This window comes from Mustela nigripes, chromosome 2 (assembly GCF_022355385.1).
Source record: "Mustela nigripes isolate SB6536 chromosome 2, MUSNIG.SB6536, whole genome shotgun sequence".
NCBI lineage: Eukaryota > Metazoa > Chordata > Mammalia > Carnivora > Mustelidae > Mustela > Mustela nigripes.
Window position 1 is genome coordinate 51,117,964 of NC_081558.1, and position 19,762 is coordinate 51,137,725.

Below are 19,762 nucleotides of genomic sequence, written 5' to 3' on the forward strand. Positions count from 1 at the left end.
AGAGGAAAAAAGGAAATTATTAGCAAAGAATGCATTGTTTAAGGCAAGGTCACCCTCCTAAGGGGAATGGAAGGGACCTATCAGTAAGTTTTCTAGTGCTGATCAGGAAATTCCATGTTGACTGGTTAAAGGTCACATTCCTGGAAGGACTGAAACTGCAGTTAGGTTTAGGTATTAAGTCTTGGTTTGCTGACATAGGATCTTACCATAAGTGACTCCATTTTGGACCTGTTGTTTTCTTTTTAACAGTTCATGCGGACAAAGAAAGTGAAATGAAACCAAAGTAGGCAAGTGATTTTTTAGCTTTTTTTATTGTGTTATAAAATATACATAAAACTTACCACTTTAACCATATTTAAGTGTATCATTTGATGACATTAAGTGCATTCACACTGTTATGCAACCATCCCCACCATCCATCTCCAGAACATTTTCATCTTCTCAGACTGAAAGTTGGTACCAATTAAACAACTCCCTATTCCCTCCTCCCCTCAGCCATGGTAACTGCTATCCTATTTTCTGTCTGAATGAATTTGACTACTCTAGATACATAACCTAAGTGGAATCAGACAGTATTTGTCCTGTTATTGTGTCTGACTTATTGCCCTTTACACAATGTCTTTAAGGTTTAAATGTATCAGAATTGTAGCATGTATCAGAATTTCATTCCTTTTCCGCCCATACGAAATCAGATTATATTTTGTTTTCAGCTTTACTGAGGTGTAATTGACAGAATTTGATTTCTTTTTGAGGAGGAATAATAACTCTATTATATGGATATACTGCATTTGGTTTATCCATTCATTGACAGACACTTTGGTTGTTTCCACCTTTTGGCTGTTGTGAATAATGTGGCCGTGAATATCAATCCACAAATATTTATTTGAGTCCCTGCTTCCAAACTTTTGTATATGTACCCAGAAGTGGAATCACTGAACAAATGGTGATTCCATGTTTAACTTTTCAAGGAACTGTTGGACTGTTTTCTATAGCAAATGCACCATTTTATATCCAGCAGTGTGGAAGTGTTCCAATCTCTCCACATCCACCCAAAATTTCATTGTTTTTGTTGTTTTGATAAACAGCCATCCTACTTGGTGTGAAGTGGTATCTCACTGTGGTTTTTATTTGTATTTCCCTAATGATTAGTGATGTGGAGCAGCTTTGCATGTGCTCTGGCATTTGTTCTCTTCATTTTTTTTAAAAGATGGAAAGCAGATGGAGGTATGGTAACCATCTTAGCAGAGCAAGGGGGCTTACGGATGAGAAGCAAACTGATTTGCCCCAAAAAGGTTCTGAACAACTCGGGCTGAGAGGGAGGGATGAGCCAGGGTGAGGGTCAAGGCTGAAAACATCCTCTGCCCCAACAGCCAAGCAGCTACCCCTCACCCAGGCAGGAAAAAGGAAGCTTAATCCCTGGGAAATCTGAACAGGGGAGGCCCCAGGCTCTTGTGCAACTGTCAGAGAGCCAGCAGGAGAGGGTAAGGTTGCACAATGGAGAGACTTGGTGAGACTGCATCCTGTGCAATGGGACCCCCCAATCCTGTTCCTTGCCCCCAATCCTGTTCCTGACTCTGCTCTTGAAATGCAGGGAATGCACGTTACTCCGAGGCAGAAGATGAAGACTTCTTCTCATTAAAAAATTGAACTGTCTCAGGGGGAGAAAATAATGGGTAGTGACATCTGGGTTTCCCCTAACAAAACAGATCCCCACCAAAAACCCAATAGTGAAAGCCTCCACTTGATAAGCTCTGCCTATGTACATAAGGCTAGTATTGTGCCTTACCCTAAAATATGAGACGATAACTAAGGATCACTAACGTTTGAGGAAGGTTTCCATCATGAAAGACAGAGATCAAGACAGTCCGAGAAAAGAAAAAAAAAAATTAACCCAGGAAGAAATTGATGATGCCAGGAACAGAAGAAAGCTTTATATAAAAACTATAATATAGCCAGAAAATTAAGTGAAGATATTGCTTCCATCAATTTTTTAAAGAACAGGACACTATGAAAAACAAAAAGAGCCCTTGGAAATAAAAATGATGATCAATATTAAAGAGTTAATAGGTTGGAAGTAATAAAAAGTCAAAATGATGAAAAGTAATAGGGATAATATAAATGTTAAAGACTTGGGGACTCAACTGAATTTAGTGCCCAAATAAGAAAACAGAGGAGAATATTATAAAAGAAATAATTTAAGAAAAATTCCTGGAACTGAAGGACAAGAGTATCCAACTGAAAGCATAGGAGGGGCACCTGGGGGGCTCAGTTAGTTAAACATCTGCCTTCAGCTCAAGTCATGATCTCAGGGTCCTGCGACCAAGCTGGGCTCCCTGCTTAGTGGGAAGTCTGCTTCTCCCTCTGCCCCTCCACCTGCTCTTTCTCTCTCTCCAATAAATATACTTTTTTAAAAAAGCACAATGAATGAAAAAAGACCAATGCCAAGTTTTAGCATACCAGGGATACACAGAAGAACTAGAAGTGTCCAGATAATTAAGTCACATACAAAGGCAAAGACAAAGGTATTAGACTTCTCAAAAATGACCGTGAAAGCTGAGAGTGGAACATGCCTTCAAGGGAAAATGATTTGTAACCTAAGTTCTATATAGCCAAGCTCTAAATCCAGAGCAGGGGTAGAAAAAAAAGACATTTTCAGATTAGCAAGGACTCACAAAATCTATATCTATGTACCTCTCTTAGAAGGCAACAGAAACCAGAACAAGGAAATAAGACGTGGAACCCAGGAAACAGAGGTTCCAACATAGAAGAGAAGCAAAGAGAATTTGCAGAATAAAAACTAGGTGAAAGGCCTAATGAAAAACTTACCTATCTAGAGCAGGAAGACTCCGGAAAGCTCTAGAAAGTATATCCATGTAAGTATGAAAAATGTCTTATAGACCTGAATGCTCTCACAGCAAAGAAAAGAACAGGTACATAAAAAATAATGCAAATAAAAGAAATAAACAATAACAACAAAAATTATCAGCACACTGAGTTTCTTCCTCTCTGGGCTCAGACCTAGTTTGCGGCGACATGGCTAAACGCACCAAGAAGGTCGGAATTGTGGGCAAATATGGGACCCGTGATGGCGCCTCCCTCAGGAAGATGCTGATGAAGATTGAGATAAGCCAGCGCCAAGTACACTTGCTGCTTCTGTGGCAAAACCAAGATGAAAAGATGAGCTGTGGGGATCTGGCATTGTGGCTCCTGCACAAAAACCATCGCTGGTGGCGCCTGGACCTACACCACCACTTCTGCCATCACAGTAAAGTCTGCCATCAGATGACTGAAGGAGTTGAAAAGACCAGTAGAAGCGCCACCATTTGAAACATTGCCAGCCTATAATAAATGGGTTAACTTATGTAACAATTTTTTTTTAATTATCAACTCCAGTAAAAATAAGAATTTATACAAAGAAGGAAATATAATCACAGTACACTTTTTGGCTTTGCGGGGGATAACAAGTATATAAACATAATATAATAATCAATAAATATTGCTTTAACAAAAATTATTCTTTGATGATAGGAGTTTGCAGGAAAGGGTCAGAAGCAAGTAACAGGTTTTTATTCTACATAACAGCAAGTCAAAAGGTGATTTCTAAAATTAATAAATCAGGACGCACTGGTATCAGTATTTTATTAAATCAGGAAGCACTAGTATCCGTATTTTATTTTGATTTGTAGCAGTAAGTATCTTGATGGTGGTAGATAGATGATGGCCTAATGAGCCTTCTCTAACTCAGCCTTTTTTAATGGAACCGGTACAGACTCATGCTTGACCAGGTTCCCAGGGGCATCAGGGAAAGATAATAGCTAAGAATACAGGTTCTGGATTCAGACTTCCTGAGTGCTCAGCTTGACCTGCCACTTCTTACCACTGGGCTAAATTCAGACAGGTGAACTCACCACTCTCCTCAATTTCCCCATATGTAAAATAGGAAACATAATAGTACCTCTCTAATAGGATTATTGTGAGAAATAAAAAATGTGCGTAAAGCCCTTAGCATTCTGCCTGGCACACTGTACACAATCATAAAGTATTAGTGATCATTATTTTATCATTCTCACTTATGGTTCTACCAGGATATGCCACTCCTGCCACCTTTCAGTGTCCCTCTAAAAAGATCACTATGATAGAGCTATAGGTGAAGGACACAGAACAAGTAACTAGAATTCAGTCTCTGCATCTCGGGTTATAAATAGCTAGATCCTACATGCAAAGCTAAGCAGGTTTGGTGCCTTCCTCCACCTTGCTATTTTTCTGCTTGGGACAAGAACTGAACAGAACTGTAGGTAACAGTATAAAGAGTAGTTAATAAAGGAGACTAAAATCACACTCAGGTCAAATTCTCACTTCCTATCTATTGACTACATAAATATATGCTAATTTGTTGATTCTATGGGCGGAACTGTGTCCTCTCAAAATTCGTATGTTGTAGTCTTAATCCTCACTAGCGCACAATGTGACTGTATTTGGAGACAGTGTCTTTAAAGAGGTAATTAAGGTGAAAATGAGGTCTTATGGGTCTTATGGTTCTTATAAGAACAAAAGATTAGGACACAGACATACACAGAAGAAAGACCTTGTGAGGACAAAGGGAGAAGGTGGTCATCTGCAAGCCAAGGAGGGAGACCTCCAAAGAAATCAACCCTTCCAACAACCCCTTATCTCAGACTTCTAGCTCCCAGAACTGTGAGGAAATAAATTGTTTAAACTGCTCAGTCTGGGGTACTCTGTGCCAGCAGCACTGGGAAACTAATACACTTGGTCTCAGTTTTCTGGAAGGTAATGTAAGAATGCATATACCTCGTGAGATCATTGTGAGGATTAAATCATCTAGAAAAGTATTTATCACAGTACTTGGCACATAGTAGTTACTCAATAAATATATGCTAGTATCATTATTATGTTGTTACTATTATTAAAACACAATTACTCGGGGCACCTGTGTGGCTCAGCGGGTTAAGCCGCAGCCTTCGGCTCAGGTCATGAACTCGGAGTACTGGGATTGAGCCCCACATCGGGCTCTCTGCTCAGCGGGGAGCCTGCTTCCTCCTCTCTCTCTCTGCCTGCCTCTCTGCCTGCTTGTGATCTCTCTCAAATAAGTAAATAAAATCTTTTAAAAACAAAACAAAACAAAACACAATTACTCTGCTCTTTCCATAGAAGGAAAAGAGAAGCTAAGGGACCAACACAACCAAAATTATCAAAGCTATTATAATGACTTCATAATTCATCTTCAAGTCTCTAGTCTTGCCTTCTTCAATACACTTCCACAATGCTGCCAGAACATTCCTTCTGGAATAAAAATATGGCTAGGATCCAAGGATCCTAGGATTCTAGGATCCTATAACTAGGATCCAAGAATGGCTTTGAACAATTCCACCCCTCCCTATACACACAGGCCAATCCTCCTGCCAGAGATGGACCTCTTGCCCCTTCTTCATGAATCTGGGCTGTGCCTGTGATCACTTTGACTAGAAAGACACAGACGAAGTGACACACTGAATACAGACATTAAGAAGGCCTGGCAGCTTCTGAGCCACCAAGAACAGGCTATGCTATTGGAGAGAGGTCACTGGGAGAAGTCCACAGGGACAGAGAGAGAGAGAGAAATACCAAAGTGCCAGATATTCAGCCCCAAACTGCAGCCCCAGCCACTTACCTCACTGCTACTGAGGAAAGACCCCAAGCCAGTCCAGTGAGGAGGCACCCAGCTGAGCCCTAGCCAACTCATGAATCATGAAATACAATAAAATGGTTTTGATTAAACTAGAAAATTTGTAGTGAAGTTTGTTATGAAGCAAAGGTTAACTAAGACACTGACGATGACATTGCTATATTGCTCTACTTAAAACCCTTCATATAACTATAACCAAATTTCCACAGCTGTGTGACTTGGACAGGTTACCTAATCTCTCTGTGCATCGTTTTTCCCATCCGTAAAGCAGAGGGAATAATAGTACTTTCCTCAAAGGATCACTGTGAAGATTAAGAAACAATACATGTAAGACACTCGGAGGAGCGTCTGGCATAAAAGCGCTCAGGGCTCCAGGGTGGCTCAGTCAGTGAAGTGTCTGCCTTTGGCTCAGGTCATGATCTTGGGGTCTTGGGATTGAGTCCCATGTCAGGCTCCCTGCTCAGCAAGGAGCCTGCTTCTCCCTCTCCCCTACCCCTGCTCGTACTCTCTCTCTCTATCTCTTTCTCTTAAATAAAGAAATGAAATCTTTAAAAAGAAGAGGAAGAAGAAGTAGAAGTGCTCAGTATGTGTTAACTGCCATCATCATCCGTCATCTTGCCTTGCCTCTCCCTAGCCTCCTCCCAGCGGCACTATGGGGGACAATCACAATAAAATACTTTGTTTTACCAGCACATCATACTTTACAACTCTTTACCTTCGTACATTCCGTTCCTCTGCCTGGAATGTCCTTCACCGGCTCTGTCTGCCTGGGAAACTGCCATGTCCTTACCTGAAGGATCTAACCTTTTCAGATCTGCCCAGTCGGTGTGGTCTTCCCCTGTGCTCCTCAGAGTACCTACTTCTTGTCCCTGGGAGGGGTTTCCCATACTTGGCCACCTGTGCAGCCCTTTCTGTCTCTCCACTTAGTCCCCGAGTTCTTTTGTTGTTGTTGTTTTTGTTGTTTGTTTTATTTGCTTGCTTTTTTAAAGATTTTATTTATTTGACAGGCAGAGATCACAAGTAGGCAGAGAGGCAGGCAGAGAGAGGAGGAAGCAGGCTCCCTGCTGAGCAGAGAGCCTGATGCAGGGCTTGATCCCAGGATCCTGGGATCATGACCCGAGCTGAAGGCAGAGGCCTCAACCCACCGAGCCACCGAGGCGCCCCAGTCCCTGAGTTCTTTAAGGACAGAGCCCATACTTGAATCATGTACCAGTACATACATAGCAAGCTCTTTTTTATTTTTTTTAAGACTTATCTATTTATTTATTTGACAGAGAGTAGGCAGAGAGGCAGGCAGAGAGAGAGAGAGGAGGAAGCAGGCTCTCTGCTTGGCAGAGAGCCCGATGCGGGGCTCAATCCCAGGACCCTGGGATCATAACCTGAGCCGAAGACAGAGGCCTAACCCACTGAGCCACCCAGGCGCCCCATAGCAAGCTCTTAATACGTGTTTCTGGAAGGGAAGGAGCCTGATTTTAGAGCACTGGTTTTTAAGATGAGTGGAAAACAGAAAGGAGAGGAGCTGTGGTCCCAGGGGACATTTGGCAATGTCTGGAGGCAGTTTTGGTTGTTGCACACCTGGGGGTCTGCTATTGGCAACTAGTGGGTAGAGGTCAAAGATGCTCCTCAACATCGGACAGCCCCCACGACAAGGAATCAGCCAGCCCCAAATGCCAATAGTGCTGAGACCTTCAAGTTCTGTTTTCGAGGACTGTCAGAGTCCCTCATCAGAGTCCTAATTTCCACATCCAATGGTCCCTTCCAGCCCTAACATTCTATGATTCTGCAATTGTAGGTTGGTGCCTGCTGTTTATTTCTTGGCTAAAAGATGTCAATACTGCACAGACTCTCTCACATGCCAAGAGAGGAAAAATCCCAGATAAGCTGGCCTGAGTCACTGAGAGCTTGTGTTACATCCTGGATTGCCTAGAACTCAAGTAAACTCACGTGCCTGAGACTCCACCTCCCCACCTGCCCAAGGAAGAGCCTTTGAGCTTCAGAGTAAACAGGACGGGGGGGGGGGGGCGGGGGCAGGTGGCCCTTGGCTGCATGGCTAACTCAGATCTAATCTAAAGAGGCCTCTTTGTTTTTCAGTCAAAGCATGTTGTGTCTTTGCAGGGGAGCAGGGAGACATCTGTGAAATCTGCGCCTTTGTCTCCCAGGATAAGAGTGATAAGAAACCTCACCCCAGAGAAGAATGACTTCTACTCTGTGAGCATAGCTGATGCCTAGGACTCCTGGGGCTGGTTTTGGTGTCTGTAATTGACTCAAAGAGGAGGTAGAATGGTGTAGTGGTGAAAACCTTCATCAGACAGTCTTGAGTGTGAGTCCGAGTTCTGTCACTTTCTGCATGATCCTAGGAATGACAGTCCTGTCGAAGCCTCAACCTGGAGCAGGGAACGGGAACATTGGTTTGTTCTGTGGATACTGAGATATGGAAATCATAGGTTTGGCATACTGCAGAGCAGGACTACAAGTAGATGGTAGGTATCATTATGAAAAGGACACTATGGGACGACAATAGGTGGGGAGTATGATGAATTATATTGGCATTTCATGTAAACTCATAAGCATATAGGATGCTGTTGAATTATAATACTAGAGCAAACACTTCTATAGCTCTTACCACATGCTTACAGGTATTCTAAGTGCTTTCCATACACTAACTCAACCCTCACAAAGATCCTATGTGATAGGTATTCTATTAATTCCCATTTTATAGACGGGAAAACGAGACACAGAGGTTCACCAACTGCCCAAAGCATACTGCTGGTAAGAGGAGGATGAGGATTTGAACAAGGGTGATTTGGCCCTAGGGTCCCTACCCTGAGCAATACACACACTACCCCTGAATGACTCTGGGAAAGGATAAGAAATGAGTGGGGTGCGGGGAGGGAGGAATGCCCCCAGGCTGCCTCAAACCTCTGCCCTGCTCCTAAATACCTCCTCCACACCCAAATAGCAGACTGTAGCAACTGCCCAAAGGGAAGCACCTAGCTCTTCAAGGAAGGGTCCAGAAGCAGCTATGGAGTTGTGGGCAAGGGATACCACGCCAGAAACAAATGAGATTTGGAAATGGCGAACTAAGACACCACCCCAAAACCACCTGGTGACCATAGGTGACTCTGAGTATGTCTCAGGACATACTTTCGAGCTTTATTCCTCTATCTCTTAGCTTAGACATGTTCAAAATCACTGCTGGCTCTAGAAGGCTAGGCTCCAGTGAGAAAAGACTAGTTGACTGCCAGGCCTTGGTCGGTTCCTATCCCATGGGAAGAGCGCCACCTAGTGATAAATTCTGATAATGTCCCAGAGCAGGACGCCTGAACTCAGACACTGGGTACCTTGTGACTGAGCGGTCCATACTCAGCTGTGTACAGGTCGGTCCCTGGCAAGGTGCTTTAACTTCCTGAGCCTGAGGGGCGCCTGGGTGGCTCAGTGGGTTAAGCCTCTGCCTTCGGCTCAGGTCATGATCTCAGGGTCCTGGGATCGAGCCCTGCATGTGGCTCAGCAGGGAGCCTGCTTCCCCCCTCTCTCTCTGCCTACTTGTGATCTCTCTCTTTCTCTGTCAAATAAATAAATAAAATATTAAAAACACACACACACAAAATTTTCTGAACCTGAGAATTCTGACCGGCAAAACATTAGCAAAGATGGCAATATTTATAATAGCTGTCACTTTCTCCCTCGTACATTTCCTCACCACTTTATTTTGAAATGAAGTGAACAGTAAATGAATGATAAACTTTAAGAAATCATATAATATTTGTCCTAGGCACTCTGATAAGTTGTAACATTGCCTCTATTTTTTCCTATTTTTTTTCTTTCACTTTTTTTTTTCTTGATTTTGGTTTGGGTTTATTTTGTTTTTAACGGAACAACACTTAAAATAAGATCTACTCTCTTAACAAATGTTTAAGTGTGTAATACAGTACAGTATTGTTAACTATTAGCATTATGTTGTAGGGCAGACCTCTAGAGCTTGCCCACCTTGTATAACTGAAATTTTATGCCCATTGATTTAACTAGTACTTTTTGAGTGTTTTTTACATTATAATAATATTATTAATATTATGCATATTAATTAAGAGTGAGTACCCATAGTATACATGTATGCTATGGGAAAAAAATCTAGGAGCCATGGAAGTTTCACCCACTCTGGGAGGGAAGAAATGTCAAAAACAATTATACCCATAATCACATGCTCCCAAACCCTGTGTGTCTGCCTTGTCATGGGACCCAGTGCAATATTTACATACCTGTTTGTCCACCCCCAGCTTCCAAATTAGTATCTGAACTCCTCAGAAATGGTGCCTGTGTCCTAATCACCTTCATGAACACAGTACCCAGGGGTTGGTACATGGTGGCTCCTCAGTAAATATCGGTCCAGTAAAACCCTTACTCTTCTGTGCTCAAACACCCTCCCTCCTTTCTGTCATGAGACCTTCTTCTTCTTCCTAGTAATCCAGAGATCAGGTCAGTGAATCCCTAGCTCAGGCACGCCATAATTTGCCAACCCAGAGAAGTTACACACATGTTAACTATTCCAAACAAAGTAGAATGAAATGTTGTTGGGGCAAGTAAGGAGACTAACCATTTTCATATACTTTATGTTGAGCATTCGATCTTTATTACCTAAATTACAAAACAAGCCTGGGAGGTAGGAAGTACATGGCAGGGCTGGTATTTGAACTTGGGCCATCTGGCTCCATACTCTTGTACCTCCAAGCTTCAGTGAGTGACTAGTGTTATTGTCAGCGAGGGACAGAGCTCAGGCGCTTCCCCCCCATCTACACTCGGACCTACCTAGAACCAGAAGATTCTTCTGGAAGCTCCATGATCGGTCCCTGAAGGCCACAAAGTATCTTCCTGGGATTTGCCGTTTCCTATTTGTAGCCCCTTGTTCCTGAAGAAACTCTGAAGGATACCTGGAGTCAGGTACAGCCCACTGGGTTAAACCAACTCATGAAACTGACACCTGAAAGATACCATTTTCTCCCTGCTCACCTGCGGAACAAAATCAGTGAGGATAACAATAACAGCAGCAACAGTGCACATCTCTGAGCTCTTGCTGGGGGCTGGCCCATTGCTAAGCCCTTCTCAAACATCATCTCTTATAATCCTGACAATCACCTTCAGTGGTGTATTTTATTTGACCTCTATTCGGGAAGGTTCTTTAGAACAAAGCTGCTGGTTTGGGCCTTCCAGGTAGCAGACGCCAAGACAGAATTAGACATGCAGGAGAATTCTTGGGAGAAATGTCTGAGAAGGATAAAAGGGGAAGGAGCAGGAGTATGCAGAAAAGCCTCCAACCTTGTCACAGGGACAGGGGGAAGGTAGGATTGGCTGAGAAAAGCCCAGGCTGCAGTGCCCTAGGACCCTCACCACAGCTGCAGCAAGAACACAGTGGAGCAGGGTAGGGGGACTGAAGCTAAATACACCCTTTCGGGGGGCTCTCTCTTAAAGTTGCTCTGCAGAGGGTGACCCATGGCTGCCACAAAAGACTGTGCTCCCTGCTGATTCCCCAACACCTAGAAGAGTGTCTAGCACATTGCACTTAAAAGAAATTTATTGTATCTGTCAGTTACCTAAATTAATCCCCTTTTTATGTATAAGGAGAGTTAAGTGCACGCAAGTTGAGTGATTTGCTCTAGGTCACACAACAGGTAGGTAGCCTGGGCCTGACTTGAGCCCTGGTTTTCTCGCTCCAAAGACCCCAGACTTAAGGCTGCGCTCCTCTGTGCCTTGGCCTTCGCCACGATCCTCTTCTGTCCCCACACTGAGCACCCAAGCAACATCTGGCTGTAATATCAGGATTTGTCTTGCATTTTTTCACTCACTAACTCAGACAGTCACTCGTGAACTTACTCATCCATTCAGCAAATATCCAGGTACTGCACCGGGTACTTGGGTGACACAGACCGATAAGAAAGTTCCCTCTCTTTGAGGAGCTCACAGCCACAGATGGGGAGACAGTCACATAACAAAGGATTAGTATGCAATGTGACAAGTGTTACAATGGCAGCGCACTGCTCAGAATTAATTCTCAGGGGTGAAGAGGGCCAAAAAATGTTCCATCACTGCCCACCTCACTTCCCCCCACATACATTCTCACACCCCACAGCCAGGACACCAAACTTCTGGAGGGAGTTTAACCTCTGCACACACAGGCAAGCCAGGGGTCACAGGGGCTAGAAAGGCTGGGTGTATGACATCACTTTAAGTTGGTAAGGGTAGCCACCCTGGTAACCATGGTTACACACAATTTAATTTAACACTGTGGAGGGAGATGGCCAGCCGAGGAACCCACCACAGTTATTCAGGAGGTGTTTTCTTCAGGCAATATAGGCTGTATTTAAGGGAAAGATGGAGAGAACCCTTTATTTATTTATTTATTAGGCTTGCATGGGGCTTGAGCTCACAACCCTGAGACCTAAAGTTGCATGCTCTAGTGACTGAACCAGACAGGTGCTGGAGAAAGAGGCTTTTAAAAGTTATTATATATTACCTGAAAACCATTTAGAAGTTCCTATTTGAGGAAACAAAATATTTATCAATAATCAAAACTGCCAAGATTAAAAAAAAAAAAAAGCCTACAAAGATAGTATCTTCAGCAAAGTAAAAGGATGTTCCAAACACAGAAAAGAGGAAAACCTCAGGGTCTGATTTGAAGTCAGAGAATCAAAAAATTACTTAATCCTAGTTGCAAAATTGGAAACAACTTAAATATCCCTCAGTCTGGGACTGGATAAAGTTGCACGTCCACAAAATGGGATTTTTTTAAACTCAGGTTAGAACATGATCCCATTTATTGCATCACATGTGGATATTCACTGAGGGGTGTCTGGAGGCTGCACACTAAAATGTTAATAGTAACTACGGCCGTCTGGATGGTAGAATTAAAAAAAACAACTGTACACTCTGTTTTTCACTGTCAGCGTGTTTGGGTATTTTTCAACAATTATGTATCATTAATAAAATCAACAAAATGTATATAGATGAATTTTTACTTTGAAAAACAAAATAATCAAAATAGCACTGAAACGATTCCAAAGGCTATGGATGACAAGGACATGAAGGGAATCTACAGTTCAGGGAAGACTCTCTAAAAGCTTTCTTTATGAATATCTCACAAAGGAAGCAATTATCAATGAGAGTTATTATTAAGTGAGACTCAATGCACAGATTTCAGGGTCCCCTCTATGAGTCCCCTCTGTAGTCCTTTTAAATGATGGTGATGGCATTATCCCTACCTCATAACAGGTGCTCAGCAAATATTTGTTGTATGAATCAATGAACGATCACGTTGGCAGGCTACCAGTGCCTTGTAGTTTCATCTCTATTTCTTTCAAATTAAGGTCAATGGCACTGGTTCACCTGATGGATTCGCCAGATCCCATTTCTTTTCATGTACAGGGTCAGTGGTAAAACCAAAATTCATACCTAGGCGCAGCTTAAGGGCAGCAGTCTGGTTAGAGACTGAGTTTGGGGGCTTGTCATGAAAACGTATTTGCAAAGTACCTTAAATGCAACTGAGAAGATGCCAAGTGTTCATATCAAAGGAAGTGGAGGCTGATAGAAATAGTGGGGAACTATGCAGTTTTCTCAAGTGACCCCTTGGCTCTACCAAAGGACAAAGCTAGTCAACTAGATCACAGGAATGTGGTCAACATTCTTGACCTGGCCTCTCTCCGCTATTCCAGCCCAACCCCAAAGCCCATCAATCATGTACACCCTTGCCCCACTCTTTCAATAGATTTAGAAAAAAGGATCCCTAAACCTTCATGGGTGGCCCCAGTGAATCTCATGTCCTGGTATTCATGTGGTCCTTTTCTAAATTGACTCTGGGCTTGGCCATATGGGCACTCTGGCCACTGATACATGAGCAAATGTGATAGAAGGCTAGAAAAGCACTTCCACACTGGAGCTTGTCCCCCTGGAATGCTCCCTTTTGGGACCCCTCTGCCACATAAGAAAGTTGGGCAAGACACATGAATAATGAGAAACCACATCAGGAGAGAGGGCCAGCCAGCCTAGTGTCCTGCCTGAGCAGCCACAAGAGGGACCCCTGACGAGACCCTCTTCTCATATTTTCACAACTTCTCAAGTCATGAGGATAACTTCCTAGTCAAACCACAGGATCATGAGAAATAATAAAGTGTTACACTAAACCACTAAGTTTTAAAGTGGTTCCTTATACAGCAGTAAATAACTGAAATACCTCTGATCCTTATTTCCCTGTCAACCCCATGCTGACCTCAATTGCTTACTCCACTCCCTTGTGCTCACTCCACTCTGCCCACGATGGCTTCCCTGCTGTTCCTCGGCCACACCAAGCCCGCACACCTCGGGGCCTCTGCACTTGCCTTTCCATTCACCTGGAAAGCTTCTCCCGCAGATATCTACAAGGCTTGTTCACTCATCTACTTCAAGTCTGCTTAAATGCCACCTTCCCATGAAGTCTTCCCTCACTAGTCCATGAAAAATTGTCACCACTTTCCCTGTCAGGCCTCATCCTCTTTTCCTGCTTTTTTCCCCTTGGCACACATCTACTTTGAATATAGCTTATAATTTACTTATTTATTGCCTCTTTCCACCCCTTAGAATGTAACTCCTTGCAGGCAGGGATTTCTGTCTGTCTTGGTCACTGGTATACCTCCAGTGCCTGGAATAGCTCTTGGCACACAGCAGGCACTCAATAAATAGTTGCTGGATGAGTGAGTAAAAATACAGGATGAAAATGTGATGCTCCTTGCGTTAAAGAGCCTAGGAGAACACTGAGGAGAGATGTCTAACCCAGTTGTGGAAGTTCAGCAGACCACAGGAGGGTGGGGATGATGTTTAGGGCAGAGACCCAAATTAAAGACACATTCCCTGGAGAGAATAAAGGGTCCATGCAATGAAGATATGTAACACAGCATGAAGTTTCTGTCTTACCATAGTCCTTGACAATATGTGTCCAACCTGCCCCTTCACTCTCCACAGCTGAAGGGTTATGGTCCCCATCTCCAAGTCCAGTCCTGCTGCTAGTTTCCAGACCAGACCTGAGCTGAGATAACAAGGGCATAAACCACTCTAGCATCTCTCCAACAGAAACCAGCACTGAGTCACGCCTCCTCCACGCAGGCGCTAGGGAGGGGAGGGAGTCAGGCATTGGAGCCCAGCTCTGATGACCGTACTCCAGCCTCATTCTCAGCACCTAGAGCTGTATCTTGGCAAATTCCCAATACCTTTGGACTCCAGACCTGCACTGGCATGACTTTTTATCAACAGAAAATACAATCTCAACCAGCTTAAGCAACTAAGGAGGTTTGTTGGTTTGAACAACTAAACACTCTAATGATAGGGCTGGCCTCAGGCGTAAGACTCAAATGATGTCATGGGGACTGAATTTTTCAGCTGAATTTTCCCAGCTCTTTCTTCAGTGGGGTTGGTTTCATTCATCCCTGGGCTCCTCAAAGGTCTCCAGCCTCTGCCATAGCTTCAAGCTTTCATCTCAGGGTATCAAACTGGCTGCCACACCTCCAGCTTCACCTTTTCCCAGATTTAAGAATCAATGGAAGGAGAGCCTGGGTGGTTAAACATCTGCTTCCACCTCTGGTCATGATCCCACCATCCTGGGATCAAGATCTGCATTAGGCTGCTTCTCAGCAGGGGGCCTGTTTCTCCCTCTGCCTCTCTCCCTCTCCCCCTGCTTGTGCTCTCACTCCCTCTTTCTCTCTGACTAATAAATAAAATCTTTAAAAAATAATAATAATAACCAATGGAAGGAGGGCTCCTGCCTCTCTCCAGCCAATCCCAGGAAAGCCTCAGATGTAGTTCATTGGCTACAGCTGGGTCATGTGGCCCATCCTTAAAGAAATCTCTGCGGTTTTCCCTTTCCCTATGCTGCGGATGGGACAAAGGATTTGATGATTTGATGGACCAAGTGGAGATCCTGAGTCCCAGGACTAGAGCTGGGACTGGTGCCTCACGCAGAACACACGGTTGAGAGGAGAAAACGCAATCCTGGGCTGGGAAGAGAAGGGAAATGGCTATCAGAGGGGCAGACAATAACATTTTGCTCCAAGTTTAGCTCTAGAACCTGGCCTCCAGAAACCCAGACAAAGGGACAAATAATAGCCCTTGATTGAAGAATGTTTTATATCTTCTGCCACATTCTGAAAATTCAAAAAATAAATGGTGAAATCATATATTTTACAGTAAAATGAAAATCAAAGATGTTCAGATAGGGGTGCCTGGGTGGCTCAGTGGGTTAAGGCCTCTGCCTTCCGCTCGGGTCGTGGTCCCAGGGTTCTGGGATCGAGCCCCACATCGGGCTCTCTGCCTGGCCGGGAGCCTGCTTCCTCCTCTCTCTCTCTGCCTACTTCTCTGCCTACTTGTGATCTGTCTGTCAAATAAATAAATAAAATATTAAAAATAAAAAAAGATGTTCAAATATACTTAAACCATTGAAACATATGGGGCCCTAAATGACGGTAATGATTTTTCAATATAATTTGTTTTCAGGATTTAAAAAAAAATGTAATGCTATTAACACACACCTTTGAAAGGAAAATGTGGGATAAGATTAGTGAAAGGAAAACAGATTGTTATCAGCTAGACCCCAACACCTAACCCTTACTACCCACCTACTAGCATTCATTGACCTTTATCCCACATTTTTCCTTTAGTTCTTCTTTCCAGCTTATCTCTTAACTCAGGCAAATGGAAACCAAATCCTCCTTCAAGTGACAGCGACAGCCCTGACAAGAGCTCAAACTGGCCCAGACCACCCAGAATAAATCCCTCTCTGCTCATGTCTGCACAGATGACCACTGAATGACTTCTAGAATGACCAACAACTACCTTTACCTCATTATAATAATAAACTTTACACGCAAGAAGGACCACAAGCCTCATTTATATACATATAATGTCTGTACAGGCATATTCCCTTAAGGCTCATGTGTCACCTTATGCCTGCCACTACCCAAGATGACAAGGCTTCTCTATCTAAATATTCATCCTAAACTAAACAAAAGGAACCCATTCACCCAAAAGCCATGGCTTTTGAAGTTATGGCCCATGGTCTCCTTATTTGCTGCAAATAAAGTTTACCCTGTGTGACAATTCTACCTGGTACATCTGTGACTTACCAAGAAGTGAACTCACGTTGGTTTGGTTACAAGATAGGATGATTTAAGTCATGCCTAGGTTGCAGGGGCAGGAGGGGCAAGTAAAATAAAAAATTAAAACATCCTATATATTCAAACCCCATTTCAACAGACTCCAAAGGCTGTCTGAATTCCTCTCTGGTAATAAAATTTTGCTTTGTCAAATATTTCATAAAAGTGGGTAACTGGCTAGAACCAAAAACAGGTTTTTGGGGTGTTGTGGGTTTTGGGTTTTTTTTTTTTTTAGTGTAGAGATTTGTCTCGTGATTTTTCTTAAAGTTGGACTTTCAAATTGAGCCAATATTTTTGTCCATCTGCAGGATTGCATGAAATATATTTGTTTGGAAATCAGCTCTCCTAACAATTTCTAAAATTATTAAAGAAACATTTGATTTAATAACTGTTTTGTCCCTTAACTACTCCCTGCTAAGCATCTTAAAGTGGGAAAGGAGGTTTTAGGAAGGTTTCCTTTTTTAAAAAAAAGCCTGAGAAACTGGGACTTCCCTACATTTCAAAGCACAAAGGCCTATTATTCAAGGAAAGGGGCCAGGGAGGCAGAGTAATTCAGTTTTGTAGGCCACCGTGTACTTCTTCCTTTCTCCTGCCAAATCAAGGCTCACCCCGGTCCCAAGTGGACCGCAAGCGGGGCAGTCCTCTGTGAAAAAGTGAAAGCAATCGAGGAAAAAAGAAAAAGCAGCCAGCCAGGAGAGCCTGGGGAGCACTCATTATATGTGAATAGAGCCTGTGAAAGGGGCCTTTGCTTGGCTGCCTGGGTGGGGCCACTCCATTCATACTCCCATTGTAAATTCCATCTGTGTGCTATCATTTCCTGACCCAGATACGGGAAAATGTTTCTGCCATAAATTTCCCTAGGACCTTGCCTGGCCACAAAACCATCCCTGTGAAGTACACTGGGTCCTTGGGGAGGTAGTAAAGGTTTAAGATCCTGTTTGCCTATGATCCCCTCTCCCCATTGACTGAAAGTTCTCTTTCCAATCTCCCCTGTTTTCCTCTCAGGAGCTGGGTCCTCAGTGAAATGAGATCAAAGTGAGATGGTCATGAGGAAAACTCCAGGGGAAATACGAAGCTCTCCTCTCCAGACACTTAAAATAAATATGCAGATCAAAGTCCTTGGTTAGCCCTGGAAAATTTGTGTATCATTATTAATTTTTATCATCAGTTCATATATAATTACTAGTAATGTGAGACTATCAGTTTAGGAGTGATGTGTGTTAAATCATCTCAATATGACTGAAAATAGTTTTGGAAACCTCACTTTTCAGGATGACAATTAAGCTGGAATTAAATTTTAGATTCACCATCCTTTGCCCTCGATACTTCACAATATTATTATTTATTTATTTTTAAGATTTTATTTACTTGAGAGAGAGAGAGAAAGAAGGTGAGAGAGCACAAGCAGGGGGAGCAGCAGAGGGAGAGGAAGAAGCAGGTTCTCCACTGAGCAGGGAGACTGACATGGGGCTCAATCCCAGGACTCTGGGATCACAACCTGAGCCGAAGATGGAAGCTTAAGTGACTGAGCCATCCAGGCACCCCCAAAATATTATTTACTATAGTCTGCCTACATTTTTTAGTAAAAGAAGTTTTCTGTAAATCCAATTATTAAATATATTTATATGTATCTGGCTAGCCCAAAGCTGATGCTAGGCAAGTATCACATGGTAACTTGACTACTGGAGTAAGTCTGAGAAACTGAGGGTGTATGTACAAAAAATAGATAGGATGCAGAGCAGTGGTTCTTAAACTCTAGCATGTGGGGGCACCTGGGTGGCTCAGTGGGTTAAGCCTCTGCCTTTGGCTCAGGTCGTGATCCCAGAGTCCTGGGACGGAGCCCTGTGTCGGGCTCTCTGCTCAGCAGGGAGCCTGCTTCCCTTCCTCTTTCTCTGCCTGCCTCTCTGCCTACTTGTGATCTCTGTCTGTCAAATAAATAAATAAAATCTTTAAAAAACAAAACTCTAGCATGCATTAGAATCACTTGAAAGAGTTTCAGATTCAGGAGTTCTGGGGGGAGGGCCTGAGAATGTGCATTTCTCACAAAAGCCCAGCAGAGCTGATGCTACTCTCAAACATCAAGTAGGACATTATATATATTCAGAGGCTCCATAACATCTGAATTCAGACTCAGTAAACATCCTGGTGCCTACCTACAGATGAAGGCCAAACGCTTTCTGCGATAGTGGTTACGGGTCTTAATCCACCATATAGACACAAACTATTTTTATAACTCAACTTTCATTTTTATTTATTTATTTAGTAAAGGTTTTCTTTCTTTATTTGAGAGAGAGAGAGTGAGAGAAAGCATGAGAGGGGAGAAGGTCAGAGCGAGAAGCAGACTCCCCATGGAGCTGGGAGCCTGAAGCGGAGTCGATCTTGGGACTCCGGGATCGTGACCTGAGATGAAGGCAGTCACTTAACCAACAGAGCCACCCAGGTGCCCTCAAATTCATTTTTAGATCCTATTCAACCAGAGTGGCAAAATATAACCTCAGTTCCTCTGAAGCCTTCCTCCCATTTTCAGGGAGTGCCTCTAGGTTCTAGGAGCTCCTGGAGAATCGCAGTTGAAGGAGGGGGCGGGGTGGGAGAGAAGTGCACTCCCGTCCTTGCTATGGACTATCCATGCAGTTGTCAAGTGAAATTGCCATCATCCCTGTCAGGCCTGTAGGCTTCAATGCTCAGCGACCTACACTGACATTTCCTTCACCCCCAGGCTGCATGACCCCTTCCAGTCTAGCACCATTGGTGGGCCACCCTGGGGACCCAGAATCTGCCAACTATGTCCTTTCTGCTCCCCAGGGCTTTATCTAGAAGGGAGGGCACAGACCCCTCTCACTCTGGGTCCCATGTATCTGTGCTTCATTACACCCCCTCTGTCTCTCCTCCTTCTACTCACCTCCCTCCTCTGCCC

General features: G+C 43.5%; 1 long non-coding RNA gene and 1 pseudogene across 1 annotated transcript in view; one reads left to right on the forward strand and one right to left on the reverse strand.

The window, feature by feature from the left end:
* Window positions 1-19,762, reverse strand: part of LOC132011526 (uncharacterized) — a 63,306-nt gene that overhangs the window by 13,589 nt on the left and 29,955 nt on the right. The gene's annotated exons all lie outside the window — the stretch shown is intronic.
* LOC132012523 (60S ribosomal protein L37a-like) lies at window positions 3,034-7,881 on the forward strand (annotated as a pseudogene).